The sequence below is a fragment of the Lissotriton helveticus genome, chromosome 3_1 (assembly GCF_964261635.1).
Source record: "Lissotriton helveticus chromosome 3_1, aLisHel1.1, whole genome shotgun sequence".
Taxonomy (NCBI): Eukaryota; Metazoa; Chordata; class Amphibia; order Caudata; family Salamandridae; genus Lissotriton; species Lissotriton helveticus.
In genome coordinates, this window is record NC_136061.1 from 1,331,830,160 (window position 1) to 1,331,846,651 (window position 16,492).

Below are 16,492 nucleotides of genomic sequence, written 5' to 3' on the forward strand. Positions count from 1 at the left end.
GAGGTGTAATGGGAATATACTCTGCACCATTGAAAGCAGTGGGCTCCTATGTAAAGAGGGCTAGAGTTAGAAGAAGCAACTGATTGGCCCTCATGTCAGAAGACATCCTGCTGTAGCTTTGTGATGTAATGGCACCACTTGACCAATTGCCCTGGGAGACGATTACACCGGAGGACCAGACATCAGCAATTACACACTAGGTAAGTATCTGGGAATATGACTCCACAGCAAGTAGGAGGTGTAATGGGAATATACTCTGCACCATTGAAAGCAGTGGGCTCCTATTTAAAGAGGGCTAGAGTTAGAAGAAGCAACTGATTGGCCCTCATGTCAGAAGACATCCTGCTGTAGCTTTGTGATGTAATGGCACCACATGACCAATTGCCCTGGGAGACGATTACACCGGAGGACCAGACATCAGCAATTACACACTAGGTAAGTATCTGGGAATATGACTCCACAGCAAGTAGGAGGTGTAATGGGAATATACTCTGCACCATTGAAAGCATTGGGCTCCTATTTAAAGAGGGCTAGAGTTAGAAGAACACAGTCTCTAAACAGCAGTCCATCTGGAGTATCAGAGTCCCACTCACAGAGAGCAGGGAAACAGGTTAAATAGCTTCCCTCCATCTGAAAGTAAGTCAATTGCTCTAACCTAAGACACCTCATTCCAGCCTGAAAGATGGTAATTACATCGGAAGACAGATTGCCTGCACAAGTATCTAAAGAAGATTTTGTCAGCCACATAGACAGTCAAAGTCTTTGATAAACTATCATGATGGCCATAGCGTCATCCATATTGCCACGGTCTTAGAAGATTATATATATGCGGAAAACCCCACTAAATGGCACTGAGAGCCATCAGATGCTATGAACTTTTTATTAATGGCAAAATGAATAAATGAGATTTTGACTTACCATATATATTGATCGAGGCATGGAGAAGGCTGAGGAATGAGCTTTCTTTTTTTTTTTTCTCAGCAAGCGGAGAAATATTCCTCTGCTGGCCATTCAGTATAATCTGCAGATGGAAAAGTCCACTGTTAGTCAATTTTTAGAACTTGAATATTTCCAAAGAAATGCAACACTACCAAAAAATGATTTTTATAAAGTGTCAATCATTAGTACTATGGTGTATCTAATATTGTGAAAATCCAAAGCTCACTTAAAATTATAATCTCAATTTAGATTTCAACCTAGCTGACTTCTTTCAATCCTATGCCTCATTTTCTGGTACATTCTACACAACTATAGCACCTATATGAGGACTTGGATAGAAAGATCTCTTTGGCAGCCAAGAGATAGCGTACCCTTCTCACAAGAATTATTTTAGGTTATGGTACACTATAGCAATTCAGTGATCTGATAAGCTAAGAGAGGAAGGTTTATGCTACGGTTCGTGGGAATAATAAAAACTATGAATAACAGATTCTAACATCTTCATTTTAGCACATCCATATCAGTTAACCTATAGAGAATTCCAGAATGTTATGATCAACCACTCCTTCAAACAAATGTATAAGTCTCAAATAATGGCCTAGGTCCTTTCATCTCACCACCCTAGTCTTCAGCTGGGCATCCTGTCTACATTGCTCCCTTTTCTATACCATGATACATGTATCCTATTGCGTACTAGGCAACTGATTGGCCCTCCTGTCAGATGACATCCTGCTGTATCTTTGTGATGTAATGGCACCACTTGACCAATCGCCCTGGGTGAAGATTATTACACCGGAGGACCAGAAATCAGCAATTACACACTCGGTAACTATCTGTGAATATGACTGCACAGCAAGTAGGAGGTGTAATGGGAATAGACTCTGCACCATTGAAAGCAGTGGGCTCCTATTTAAAGAGGGCTAGAGTTAGAAGAAGCAACTGATTGGCCCTCATGTCAGAAGACATCCTGCTGTAGCTTTGTGATGTAATGGCACCACATGACCAATTGCCCTGGGAGACGATTACACCGGAGGACCAGACATCAGCAATTACACACTAGGTAAGTATCTGGGAATATGACTCCACAGCAAGTAGGAGGTGTAATGGGAATATACTCTGCACCATTGAAAGCATTGGGCTCCTATTTAAAGAGGGCTAGAGTTAGAAGAACACAGTCTCTAAACAGCAGTCCATCTGGAGTATCAGAGTCCCACTCACAGAGAGCAGGGAAACAGGTTAAATAGCTTCCCTCCATCTGAAAGTAAGTCAATTGCTCTAACCTAAGACACCTCGTTCCAGCCTGAAAGATGGTAATTACATCGGAAGACAGATTGCCTGCCCAAGTATCTAAAGAAGATTTTGTCAGCCACATAGACAGTCAAAGTCTTTGATAAACTATCATGATGGCCATAGCGTCATCCATATTGCCACCGTCTTAGAAGATTATATATATGCGGAAAACCCCACTAAATGGCACTGAGAGCCATCAGATGCTATGAACTTTTTATTAATGGCAAAATGAATAAATGAGATTTTGACTTACCATATATATTGATCGAGGCATGGAGAAGGCTGAGGAATGAGCTTTCTTTTTTTTCTCTCAGCAAGCGGAGAAATATTCCTCTGCAACACTGCCTCTGCTGGCCATTCAGTATAATCTGCAGATGGAAAAGTCCACTGTTAGTCAATTTTTAGAACTTGAATATTTCCAAAGAAATGCAACACTACCAAAAAATGATTTTTATAAAGTGTCAATCATTAGTACTATGGCGTATCTAATATTGTGAAAATCCAAAGCTCACTAAAAATTATAATCTCAATTTAGATTTCAACCTAGATGACTTCTTTCAATCCTATGCCTCATTTGCTGGTACATTCTACACAACTATAGCACCTATATGAGGACTTGGATAGAAAGATCTCTTTGGCAGCCAAGAGATAGCGTACCCTTCTCACAAGAATGATTTTAGGTTATGGTACACTATAGCAATTCAGTGATCTGATAAGCTAAGGGAGGAAGGTTTATGCTACGGTTCGTAGGAATAATAAAAACTATGAATAACAGATTCTAACATCTTCATTTTAGCACATCCATATCAGTTAACCTATAGAGAATTCCAGAATGTTATGATCAACCACTCCTTCAAACAAATGTATAAGTCTCAAATAATGGCCTAGGTCCTTTCATCTCACCACCGTAGTCTTCAGCTGGGCATCCTGTCTACATTGCTCCCTTTTCTATACCATGATACATGTATCCTATTGCGTACTAGGCAACTGATTGGCCCTCCTGTCAGATGACATCCTGCTATATCTTTGTGATGTAATGGCACCACTTGACCAATCGCCCTGGGTGAAGATTATTACACCGGAGGACCAGGCATCAGCAATTACACACTAGGTAACTATCTGTGAATATGACTGCCCCGCAAGTGGGAGGTGTAATGGGAATATACTCTGCACCATTGAAAGCAGTGGGCTCCTATTTAAAGAGGGCTAGAGTTAGAAGAAGCAACTGATTGGCCCTAATGTCAGAAGACATCCTGCTGTAGCTTTGTGATGTAATGGCACCACTTGACCAATTGCCCTGGGAGACGATTACACCGGAGGACCAGACATCAGCAATTACACACTAGGTAAGTATCTGGGAATATGACTCCACAGCAAGTAGGAGGTGTAATGGGAATATACTCTGCACCATTGAAAGCATTGGGCTCCTATTTAAAGAGGGCTAGAGTTAGAAGAACACAGTTTCTAAACAGCAGTCCATCTGGAGTATCAGAGTCCCTCTCTCGGAGAGCAGGGAAACAGGTTAAATAGCTTCCCTCCATCTGAAAGTAAGTCAATTGCTCTAACCTAAGACACCTCATTCCAGCCTGAAAGATGGTAATTACCTCGGAGGACAGATTGCCTGCACAAGTATGTAAAGAAGATTTTGTCAGCCACATAGACAGTCAAAGTCTTTGATAAACTATCATGATGGCCATAGCGTCATCCATATTGCCACCGTCTTAGAAGATTATATATATGCGGAAAACCCCACTAAATGGCACTGAGAGCCATCAGATGCTATGAACTTTTTATTAATGGCAAAATGAATAAATGAGATTTTGACTTACCATATATATTGATCGAGGCATGGAGAAGGCTGAGGAATGAGCTTTCTTTTTTTTCTCTCAGCAAGCGGAGAAATATTCCTCTGCAACACTGCCTCTGCTGGCCATTCAGTATAATCTGCAGATGGAAAAGTCCACTGTTAGTCAATTTTTAGAACTTGAATATTTCCAAAGAAATGCAACACTACCAAAAAATGATTTTCATAAAGTGTCAATCATTAGTACTATGGTGTATCTAATATTGTGAAAATCCAAAGCTCACTAAAAATTATAATCTCAATTTAGATTTCAACCTAGCTGACTTCTTTCAATCCTATGCCTCATTTGCTGGTACATTCTACACAACTATAGCACCTATATGAGGACTTGGATAGAAAGAACTCTTTGGCAGCCAAGAGATAGCGTACCCTTCTCACAAGAATTATTTTAGGGTATGGTACACTATAACAATTCAGTCATCTGATAAGCTAAGGGAGGAAGGTTTATGCTACGGTTCGTGGGAATAATAAAAACTATGAATAACAGATTCTAACATCTTCATTTTAGCACATCCATATCAGTTAACCTATAGAGAATTCCAGAATGTTATGATCAACCACTCCTTCAAACAAATGTATGAGTCTCAAATAATGGCCCAGGTCCTTTCATCTCACCACCCTAGTCTTCAGCTGGGCATCCTGTCTACATTGCTCCCTTTTCTATACCATGATACATGTATCCTATTGCGTACTAGGCAACTGATTGGCCCTCCTGTCAGATGACATCCTGCTGTATCTTTGTGATGTAATGGCACCACTTGACCAATCGCCCTGGGTGAAGATTATTACACCGGAGGACCAGAAATCAGCAATTACACACTAGGTAACTATCTGTGAATATGACTGCACAGCAAGTAGGAGGTGTAATGGGAATAGACTCTGCACCATTGAAAGCAGTGGGCTCCTATTTAAAGAGGGCTAGAGTTAGAAGAAGCAACTGCTTGGCCCTCATGTCAGAAGACATCCTGCTGTAGCTTTGTGATGTAATGGCACCACATGACCAATTGCCCTGGGAGACGATTACACCGGAGGACCAGACATCAGCAATTACACACTAGGTAAGTATATGGGAATATGACTCCACAGCAAGTAGGAGGTGTAATGGGAATATACTCTGCACCATTGAAAGCATTGGGCTCCTATTTAAAGAGGGCTAGAGTTAGAAGAACACAGTCTCTAAACAGCAGTCCATCTGGAGTATCAGAGTCCCACTCACAGAGAGCAGGGAAACAGGTTAAATAGCTTCCCTCCATCTGAAAGTAAGTCAATTGCTCTAACCTAAGACACCTCATTCCAGCCTGAAAGATGGTAATTACATCGGAAGACAGATTGCCTGCACAAGTATCTAAAGAAGATTTTGTCAGCCACATAGACAGTCAAAGTCTTTGATAAACTATCATGATGGCCATAGCGTCATCCATATTGCCACCGTCTTAGAAGATTATATATATGCGGAAAACCCCACTAAATGGCACTGAGAGCCATCAGATGCTATGAACTTCTATTAATGGCAAAATGAATAAATGAGATTTTGACTTACCATATATATTGATCGAGGCATGGAGAAGGCTGAGGAATGAGCTTTCTTTTTTTTTTCTCAGCAAGCGGAGAAATATTCCTCTGCAACACTGCCTCTGCTGGCCATTCAGTATAATCTGCAGATGGAAAAGTCCACTGTTAGTCAATTTTTAGAACTTGAATATTTCCAAAGAAATGCAACACTACCAAAAAATGATTTTTATAAAGTGTCAATCATTAGTACTATGGTGTATCTAATATTGTGAAAATCCAAAGCTCACTAAAAATTATAATCTCAATTTAGATTTCAACCTAGCTGACTTCTTTCAATCCTATGCCTCATTTGCTGGTACATTCTACACAACTATAGCACCTATATGAGGACTTGGATAGAAAGATCTCTTTGGCAGCCAAGAGATAGCGTACCCTTCTCACAAGAATTATTTTAGGGTATGGTACACTATAACAATTCAGTGATCTGATAAGCTAAGGGAGGAAGGTTTATGCTACGGTTCGTGGGAATAATAAAAACTATGAATAACAGATTCTAACATCTTCATTTTAGCACATCCATATCAGTTAACCTATAGAGAATTCCAGAATGTTATGATCAACCACTCCTTCAAACAAATGTATGAGTCTCAAATAATGGCCCAGGTCCTTTCATCTCACCACCCTAGTCTTCAGCTGGGCATCCTGTCTACATTGCTCCCTTTTCTATACCATGATACATGTATCCTATTGCGTACTAGGCAACTGATTGGCCCTCCTGTCAGATGACATCCTGCTGTATCTTTGTGATGTAATGGCACCACTTGACCAATCGCCCTGGGTGAAGATTATTACACCGGAGGACCAGAAATCAGCAATTACACACTAGGTAACTATCTGTGAATATGACTGCACAGCAAGTAGGAGGTGTAATGGGAATAGACTCTGCACCATTGAAAGCAGTGGGCTCCTATTTAAAGAGGGCTAGAGTTAGAAGAAGCAACTGCTTGGCCCTCATGTCAGAAGACATCCTGCTGTAGCTTTGTGATGTAATGGCACCACATGACCAATTGCCCTGGGAGACGATTACACCGGAGGACCAGACATCAGCAATTACACACTAGGTAAGTATATGGGAATATGACTCCACAGCAAGTAGGAGGTGTAATGGGAATATACTCTGCACCATTGAAAGCATTGGGCTCCTATTTAAAGAGGGCTAGAGTTAGAAGAACACAGTCTCTAAACAGCAGTCCATCTGGAGTATCAGAGTCCCACTCACAGAGAGCAGGGAAACAGGTTAAATAGCTTCCCTCCATCTGAAAGTAAGTCAATTGCTCTAACCTAAGACACCTCATTCCAGCCTGAAAGATGGTAATTACATCGGAAGACAGATTGCCTGCACAAGTATCTAAAGAAGATTTTGTCAGCCACATAGACAGTCAAAGTCTTTGATAAACTATCATGATGGCCATAGCGTCATCCATATTGCCACCGTCTTAGAAGATTATATATATGCGGAAAACCCCACTAAATGGCACTGAGAGCCATCAGATGCTATGAACTTCTATTAATGGCAAAATGAATAAATGAGATTTTGACTTACCATATATATTGATCGAGGCATGGAGAAGGCTGAGGAATGAGCTTTCTTTTTTTTTTCTCAGCAAGCGGAGAAATATTCCTCTGCAACACTGCCTCTGCTGGCCATTCAGTATAATCTGCAGATGGAAAAGTCCACTGTTAGTCAATTTTTAGAACTTGAATATTTCCAAAGAAATGCAACACTACCAAAAAATGATTTTTATAAAGTGTCAATCATTAGTACTATGGTGTATCTAATATTGTGAAAATCCAAAGCTCACTAAAAATTATAATCTCAATTTAGATTTCAACCTAGCTGACTTCTTTCAATCCTATGCCTCATTTGCTGGTACATTCTACACAACTATAGCACCTATATGAGGACTTGGATAGAAAGATCTCTTTGGCAGCCAAGAGATAGCGTACCCTTCTCACAAGAATTATTTTAGGGTATGGTACACTATAACAATTCAGTGATCTGATAAGCTAAGGGAGGAAGGTTTATGCTACGGTTCGTGGGAATAATAAAAACTATGAATAACAGATTCTAACATCTTCATTTTAGCACATCCATATCAGTTAACCTATAGAGAATTCCAGAATGTTATGATCAACCACTCCTTCAAACAAATGTATGAGTCTCAAATAATGGCCCAGGTCCTTTCATCTCACCACCCTAGTCTTCAGCTGGGCATCCTGTCTACATTGCTCCCTTTTCTATACCATGATACATGTATCCTATTGCGTACTAGGCAACTGATTGGCCCTCCTGTCAGATGACATCCTGCTGTATCTTTGTGATGTAATGGCACCACTTGACCAATCGCCCTGGGTGAAGATTATTACACCGGAGGACCAGAAATCAGCAATTACACACTAGGTAACTATCTGTGAATATGACTGCACAGCAAGTAGGAGGTGTAATGGGAATAGACTCTGCACCATTGAAAGCAGTGGGCTCCTATTTAAAGAGGGCTAGAGTTAGAAGAAGCAACTGATTGGCCCTCATGTCAGAAGACATCCTGCTGTAGCTTTGTGATGTAATGGCACCACATGACCAATTGCCCTGGGAGACGATTACACCGGAGGACCAGACATCAGCAAGTACACACTAGGTAAGTATCTGGGAATATGACTCCACAGCAAGTAGGAGGTGTAATGGGAATATACTCTGCACCATTGAAAGCATTGGGCTCCTATTTAAAGAGGGCTAGAGTTAAAAGAACACAGTTTCTAAACAGCAGTCCATCTGGAGTATCAGAGTCCCACTCACAGAGAGCAGGGAAACAGGTTAAATAGCTTCCCTCCATCTGAAAGTAAGTCAATTGCTCTAACCTTAGACACCTCATTCAAGCCTGAAAGATGGTAATTACCTCGGAGGACAGATTGCCTGCACAAGTATCTAAAGAAGATTTTGTCAGCCACATAGACAGTCAAAGTCTTTGATAAACTATCATGATGGCCATAGCGTCATCCATATTGCTACCGTCTTAGAAGATTATATTTATGCGGAAGACCCCACTAAATGGCACTGAGAGCCATCAGATGCTATGAACTTCTATTAATGGCAAAATGAATAAATGAGATTTTGACTTACCATATATATTGATCGAGGCATGGAGAAGGCTGAGGAATGAGCTTTCTTTTTTTTTTTCTCAGCAAGCGGAGAAATATTCCTCTGCAACACTGCCTCTGCTGGCCATTCAGTATAATCTGCAGATGGAAAAGTCCACTGTTAGTCAATTTTTAGAACTTGAATATTTCCAAAGAAATGCAACACTACCAAAAAATGATTTTTATAAAGTGTCAATCATTAGTACTATGGCGTATCTAATATTGTGAAAATCCAAAGCTCACTAAAAATTATAATCTCAATTTAGATTTCAACCTAGCTGACTTCTTTCAATCCTATGCCTCATTTGCTGGTACATTCTACACAACTATAGCACCTATATGAGGACTTGGATAGAAAGATCTCTTTGGCAGCCAAGAGATAGCGTACCCTTCTCACAAGAATTATTTTAGGGTATGGTACACTATAACAATTCAGTGATCTGATAAGCTAAGGGAGGAAGGTTTATGCTACGGTTCGTGGGAATAATAAAAACTATGAATAACAGATTCTAACATCTTCATTTTAGCACATCCATATCAGTTAACCTATAGAGAATTCCAGAATGTTATGATCAACCACTCCTTCAAACAAATGTATGAGTCTCAAATAATGGCCCAGGTCCTTTCATCTCACCACCCTAGTCTTCAGCTGGGCATCCTGTCTACATTGCTCCCTTTTCTATACCATGATACATGTATCCTATTGCGTACTAGGCAACTGATTGGCCCTCCTGTCAGATGACATCCTGCTGTATCTTTGTGATGTAATGGCACCACTTGACCAATCGCCCTGGGTGAAGATTATTACACCGGAGGACCAGAAATCAGCAATTACACACTAGGTAACTATCTGTGAATATGACTGCACAGCAAGTAGGAGGTGTAATGGGAATAGACTCTGCACCATTGAAAGCAGTGGGCTCCTATTTAAAGAGGGCTAGAGTTAGAAGAAGCAACTGATTGGCCCTCATGTCAGAAGACATCCTGCTGTAGCTTTGTGATGTAATGGCACCACATGACCAATTGCCCTGGGAGACGATTACACCGGAGGACCAGACATCAGCAATTACACACTAGGTAAGTATCTGGGAATATGACTCCACAGCAAGTAGGAGGTGTAATGGGAATATACTCTGCACCATTGAAAGCATTGGGCTCCTATTTAAAGAGGGCTAGAGTTAGAAGAACACAGTCTCTAAACAGCAGTCCATCTGGAGTATCAGAGTCCCACTCACAGAGAGCAGGGAAACAGGTTAAATAGCTTCCCTCCATCTGAAAGTAAGTCAATTGCTCTAACCTAAGACACCTCATTCCAGCCTGAAAGATGGTAATTACATCGGAAGACAGATTGCCTGCACAAGTATCTAAAGAAGATTTTGTCAGCCACATAGACAGTCAAAGTCTTTGATAAACTATCATGATGGCCATAGCGTCATCCATATTGCCACCGTCTTAGAAGATTATATATATGCGGAAAACCCCACTAAATGGCACTGAGAGCCATCAGATGCTATGAACTTCTATTAATGGCAAAATGAATAAATGAGATTTTGACTTACCATATATATTGATCGAGGCATGGAGAAGGCTGAGGAATGAGCTTTCTTTTTTTTTTTCTCAGCAAGCGGAGAAATATTCCTCTGCAACACTGCCTCTGCTGGCCATTCAGTATAATCTGCAGATGGAAAAGTCCACTGTTAGTCAATTTTTAGAACTTGAATATTTCCAAAGAAATGCAACACTACCAAAAAATGATTTTTATAAAGTGTCAATCATTAGTACTATGGTGTATCTAATATTGTGAAAATCCAAAGCTCACTAAAAATTATAATCTCAATTTAGATTTCAACCTAGCTGACTTCTTTCAATCCTATGCCTCATTTGCTGGTACATTCTACACAACTATAGCACCTATATGAGGACTTGGATAGAAAGAACTCTTTGGCAGCCAAGAGATAGCGTACCCTTCTCACAAGAATTATTTTAGGGTATGGTACACTATAACAATTCAGTGATCTGATAAGCTAAGGGAGGAAGGTTTATGCTACGGTTCGTGGGAATAATAAAAACTATGAATAACAGATTCTAACATCTTCATTTTAGCACATCCATATCAGTTAACCTATAGAGAATTCCAGAATGTTATGATCAACCACTCCTTCAAACAAATGTATGAGTCTCAAATAATGGCCCAGGTCCTTTCATCTCACCACCCTAGTCTTCAGCTGGGCATCCTGTCTACATTGCTCCCTTTTCTATACCATGATACATGTATCCTATTGCGTACTAGGCAACTGATTGGCCCTCCTGTCAGATGACATCCTGCTGTATCTTTGTGATGTAATGGCACCACTTGACCAATCGCCCTGGGTGAAGATTATTACACCGGAGGACCAGAAATCAGCAATTACACACTAGGTAACTATCTGTGAATATGACTGCACAGCAAGTAGGAGGTGTAATGGGAATAGACTCTGCACCATTGAAAGCAGTGGGCTCCTATTTAAAGAGGGCTAGAGTTAGAAGAAGCAACTGATTGGCCCTCATGTCAGAAGACATCCTGCTGTAGCTTTGTGATGTAATGGCACCACATGACCAATTGCCCTGGGAGACGATTACACCGGAGGACCAGACATCAGCAAGTACACACTAGGTAAGTATCTGGGAATATGACTCCACAGCAAGTAGGAGGTGTAATGGGAATATACTCTGCACCATTGAAAGCATTGGGCTCCTATTTAAAGAGGGCTAGAGTTAAAAGAACACAGTTTCTAAACAGCAGTCCATCTGGAGTATCAGAGTCCCACTCACAGAGAGCAGGGAAACAGGTTAAATAGCTTCCCTCCATCTGAAAGTAAGTCAATTGCTCTAACCTTAGACACCTCATTCAAGCCTGAAAGATGGTAATTACCTCGGAGGACAGATTGCCTGCACAAGTATCTAAAGAAGATTTTGTCAGCCACATAGACAGTCAAAGTCTTTGATAAACTATCATGATGGCCATAGCGTCATCCATATTGCTACCGTCTTAGAAGATTATATTTATGCGGAAGACCCCACTAAATGGCACTGAGAGCCATCAGATGCTATGAACTTTTTATTAATGGCAAAATGAATAAATGAGATTTTGACTTACCATATATATTGATCGAGGCATGGAGAAGGCTGAGGAATGAGCTTTCTTTTTTTTTTTCTCAGCAAGCGGAGAAATATTCCTCTGCAACACTGCCTCTGCTGGCCATTCAGTATAATCTGCAGATGGAAAAGTCCACTGTTAGTCAATTTTTAGAACTTGAATATTTCCAAAGAAATGCAACACTACCAAAAAATGATTTTTATAAAGTGTCAATCATTAGTACTATGGTGTATCTAATATTGTGAAAATCCAAAGCTCACTAAAAATTATAATCTCAATTTAGATTTCAACCTAGCTGACTTCTTTCAATCCTATGCCTCATTTGCTGGTACATTCTACACAACTATAGCACCTATATGAGGACTTGGATAGAAAGAACTCTTTGGCAGCCAAGAGATAGCGTACCCTTCTCACAAGAATTATTTTAGGGTATGGTACACTATAACAATTCAGTGATCTGATAAGCTAAGGGAGGAAGGTTTATGCTACGGTTCGTGGGAATAATAAAAACTATGAATAACAGATTCTAACATCTTCATTTTAGCACATCCATATCAGTTAACCTATAGAGAATTCCAGAATGTTATGATCAACCACTCCTTCAAACAAATGTATGAGTCTCAAATAATGGCCCAGGTCCTTTCATCTCACCACCCTAGTCTTCAGCTGGGCATCCTGTCTACATTGCTCCCTTTTCTATACCATGATACATGTATCCTATTGCGTACTAGGCAACTGATTGGCCCTCCTGTCAGATGACATCCTGCTGTATCTTTGTGATGTAATGGCACCACTTGACCAATCGCCCTGGGTGAAGATTATTACACCGGAGGACCAGAAATCAGCAATTACACACTAGGTAACTATCTGTGAATATGACTGCACAGCAAGTAGGAGGTGTAATGGGAATAGACTCTGCACCATTGAAAGCAGTGGGCTCCTATTTAAAGAGGGCTAGAGTTAGAAGAAGCAACTGATTGGCCCTCATGTCAGAAGACATCCTGCTGTAGCTTTGTGATGTAATGGCACCACATGACCAATTGCCCTGGGAGACGATTACACCGGAGGACCAGACATCAGCAAGTACACACTAGGTAAGTATCTGGGAATATGACTCCACAGCAAGTAGGAGGTGTAATGGGAATATACTCTGCACCATTGAAAGCATTGGGCTCCTATTTAAAGAGGGCTAGAGTTAAAAGAACACAGTTTCTAAACAGCAGTCCATCTGGAGTATCAGAGTCCCACTCACAGAGAGCAGGGAAACAGGTTAAATAGCTTCCCTCCATCTGAAAGTAAGTCAATTGCTCTAACCTTAGACACCTCATTCAAGCCTGAAAGATGGTAATTACCTCGGAGGACAGATTGCCTGCACAAGTATCTAAAGAAGATTTTGTCAGCCACATAGACAGTCAAAGTCTTTGATAAACTATCATGATGGCCATAGCGTCATCCATATTGCTACCGTCTTAGAAGATTATATTTATGCGGAAGACCCCACTAAATGGCACTGAGAGCCATCAGATGCTATGAACTTTTTATTAATGGCAAAATGAATAAATGAGATTTTGACTTACCATATATATTGATCGAGGCATGGAGAAGGCTGAGGAATGAGCTTTCTTTTTTTTTTTCTCAGCAAGCGGAGAAATATTCCTCTGCAACACTGCCTCTGCTGGCCATTCAGTATAATCTGCAGATGGAAAAGTCCACTGTTAGTCAATTTTTAGAACTTGAATATTTCCAAAGAAATGCAACACTACCAAAAAATGATTTTTATAAAGTGTCAATCATTAGTACTATGGTGTATCTAATATTGTGAAAATCCAAAACTCATTAAAATTATAATCTCAATTTAGATTTCAACCTAGCTGACTTCTTTCAATCCTATGCCTCATTTGCTGGTACATTCTACACAACTATAGCACCTATATGAGGACTTGGATAGAAAGATCTCTTTGGCAGCCAAGAGATAGCGTACCCTTCTCACAAGAATTATTTTAGGGTATGGTACACTATAACAATTCAGTGATCTGATAAGCTAAGGGAGGAAGGTTTATGCTACGGTTCGTGGGAATAATAAAAACTATGAATAACAGATTCTAACATCTTCATTTTAGCACATCCATATCAGTTAACCTATAGAGAATTCCAGAATGTTATGATCAACCACTCCTTCAAACAAATGTATGAGTCTCAAATAATGGCCCAGGTCCTTTCATCTCACCACCCTAGTCTTCAGCTGGGCATCCTGTCTACATTGCTCCCTTTTCTATACCATGATACATGTATCCTATTGCGTACTAGGCAACTGATTGGCCCTCCTGTCAGATGACATCCTGCTGTATCTTTGTGATGTAATGGCACCACTTGACCAATCGCCCTGGGTGAAGATTATTACACCGGAGGACCAGAAATCAGCAATTACACACTAGGTAACTATCTGTGAATATGACTGCACAGCAAGTAGGAGGTGTAATGGGAATAGACTCTGCACCATTGAAAGCAGTGGGCTCCTATTTAAAGAGGGCTAGAGTTAGAAGAAGCAACTGATTGGCCCTCATGTCAGAAGACATCCTGCTGTAGCTTTGTGATGTAATGGCACCACATGACCAATTGCCCTGGGAGACGATTACACCGGAGGACCAGACATCAGCAATTACACACTAGGTAAGTATCTGGAAATATGACTCCACAGCAAGTAGGAGGTGTAATGGGAATATACTCTGCACCATTGAAAGCATTGGGCTCCTATTTAAAGAGGGCTAGAGTTAGAAGAACACAGTCTCTAAACAGCAGTCCATCTGGAGTATCAGAGTCCCACTCACAGAGAGCAGGGAAACAGGTTAAATAGCTTCCCTCCATCTGAAAGTAAGTCAATTGCTCTAACCTAAGACACCTCATTCCAGCCTGAAAGATGGTAATTACATCGAAAGACAGATTGCCTGCACAAGTATCTAAAGAAGATTTTGTCAGCCACATAGACAGTCAAAGTCTTTGATAAACTATCATGATGGCCATAGCGTCATCCATATTGCCACCGTCTTAGAAGATTATATATATGCGGAAAACCCCACTAAATGGCACTGAGAGCCATCAGATGCTATGAACTTCTATTAATGGCAAAATGAATAAATGAGATTTTGACTTACCATATATATTGATCGAGGCATGGAGAAGGCTGAGGAATGAGCTTTCTTTTTTTTTTTCTCAGCAAGCGGAGAAATATTCCTCTGCAACACTGCCTCTGCTGGCCATTCAGTATAATCTGCAGATGGAAAAGTCCACTGTTAGTCAATTTTTAGAACTTGAATATTTCCAAAGAAATGCAACACTACCAAAAAATGATTTTTATAAAGTGTCAATCATTAGTACTATGGTGTATCTAATATTGTGAAAATCCAAAGCTCACTAAAAATTATAATCTCAATTTAGATTTCAACCTAGCTGACTTCTTTCAATCCTATGCCTCATTTGCTGGTACATTCTACACAACTATAGCACCTATATGAGGACTTGGATAGAAAGAACTCTTTGGCAGCCAAGAGATAGCGTACCCTTCTCACAAGAATTATTTTAGGGTATGGTACACTATAACAATTCAGTGATCTGATAAGCTAAGGGAGGAAGGTTTATGCTACGGTTCGTGGGAATAATAAAAACTATGAATAACAGATTCTAACATCTTCATTTTAGCACATCCATATCAGTTAACCTATAGAGAATTCCAGAATGTTATGATCAACCACTCCTTCAAACAAATGTATGAGTCTCAAATAATGGCCCAGGTCCTTTCATCTCACCACCCTAGTCTTCAGCTGGGCATCCTGTCTACATTGCTCCCTTTTCTATACCATGATACATGTATCCTATTGCGTACTAGGCAACTGATTGGCCCTCCTGTCAGATGACATCCTGCTGTATCTTTGTGATGTAATGGCACCACTTGACCAATCGCCCTGGGTGAAGATTATTACACCGGAGGACCAGAAATCAGCAATTACACACTAGGTAACTATCTGTGAATATGACTGCACAGCAAGTAGGAGGTGTAATGGGAATAGACTCTGCACCATTGAAAGCAGTGGGCTCCTATTTAAAGAGGGCTAGAGTTAGAAGAAGCAACTGATTGGCCCTCATGTCAGAAGACATCCTGCTGTAGCTTTGTGATGTAATGGCACCACATGACCAATTGCCCTGGGAGACGATTACACCGGAGGACCAGACATCAGCAATTACACACTAGGTAAGTATCTGGAAATATGACTCCACAGCAAGTAGGAGGTGTAATGGGAATATACTCTGCACCATTGAAAGCATTGGGCTCCTATTTAAAGAGGGCTAGAGTTAGAAGAACACAGTCTCTAAACAGCAGTCCATCTGGAGTATCAGAGTCCCACTCACAGAGAGCAGGGAAACAGGTTAAATAGCTTCCCTCCATCTGAAAGTAAGTCAATTGCTCTAACCTAAGACACCTCATTCCAGCCTGAAAGATGGTAATTACATCGAAAGACAGATTGCCTGCACAAGTATCTAAAGAAGATTTTGTCAGCCAC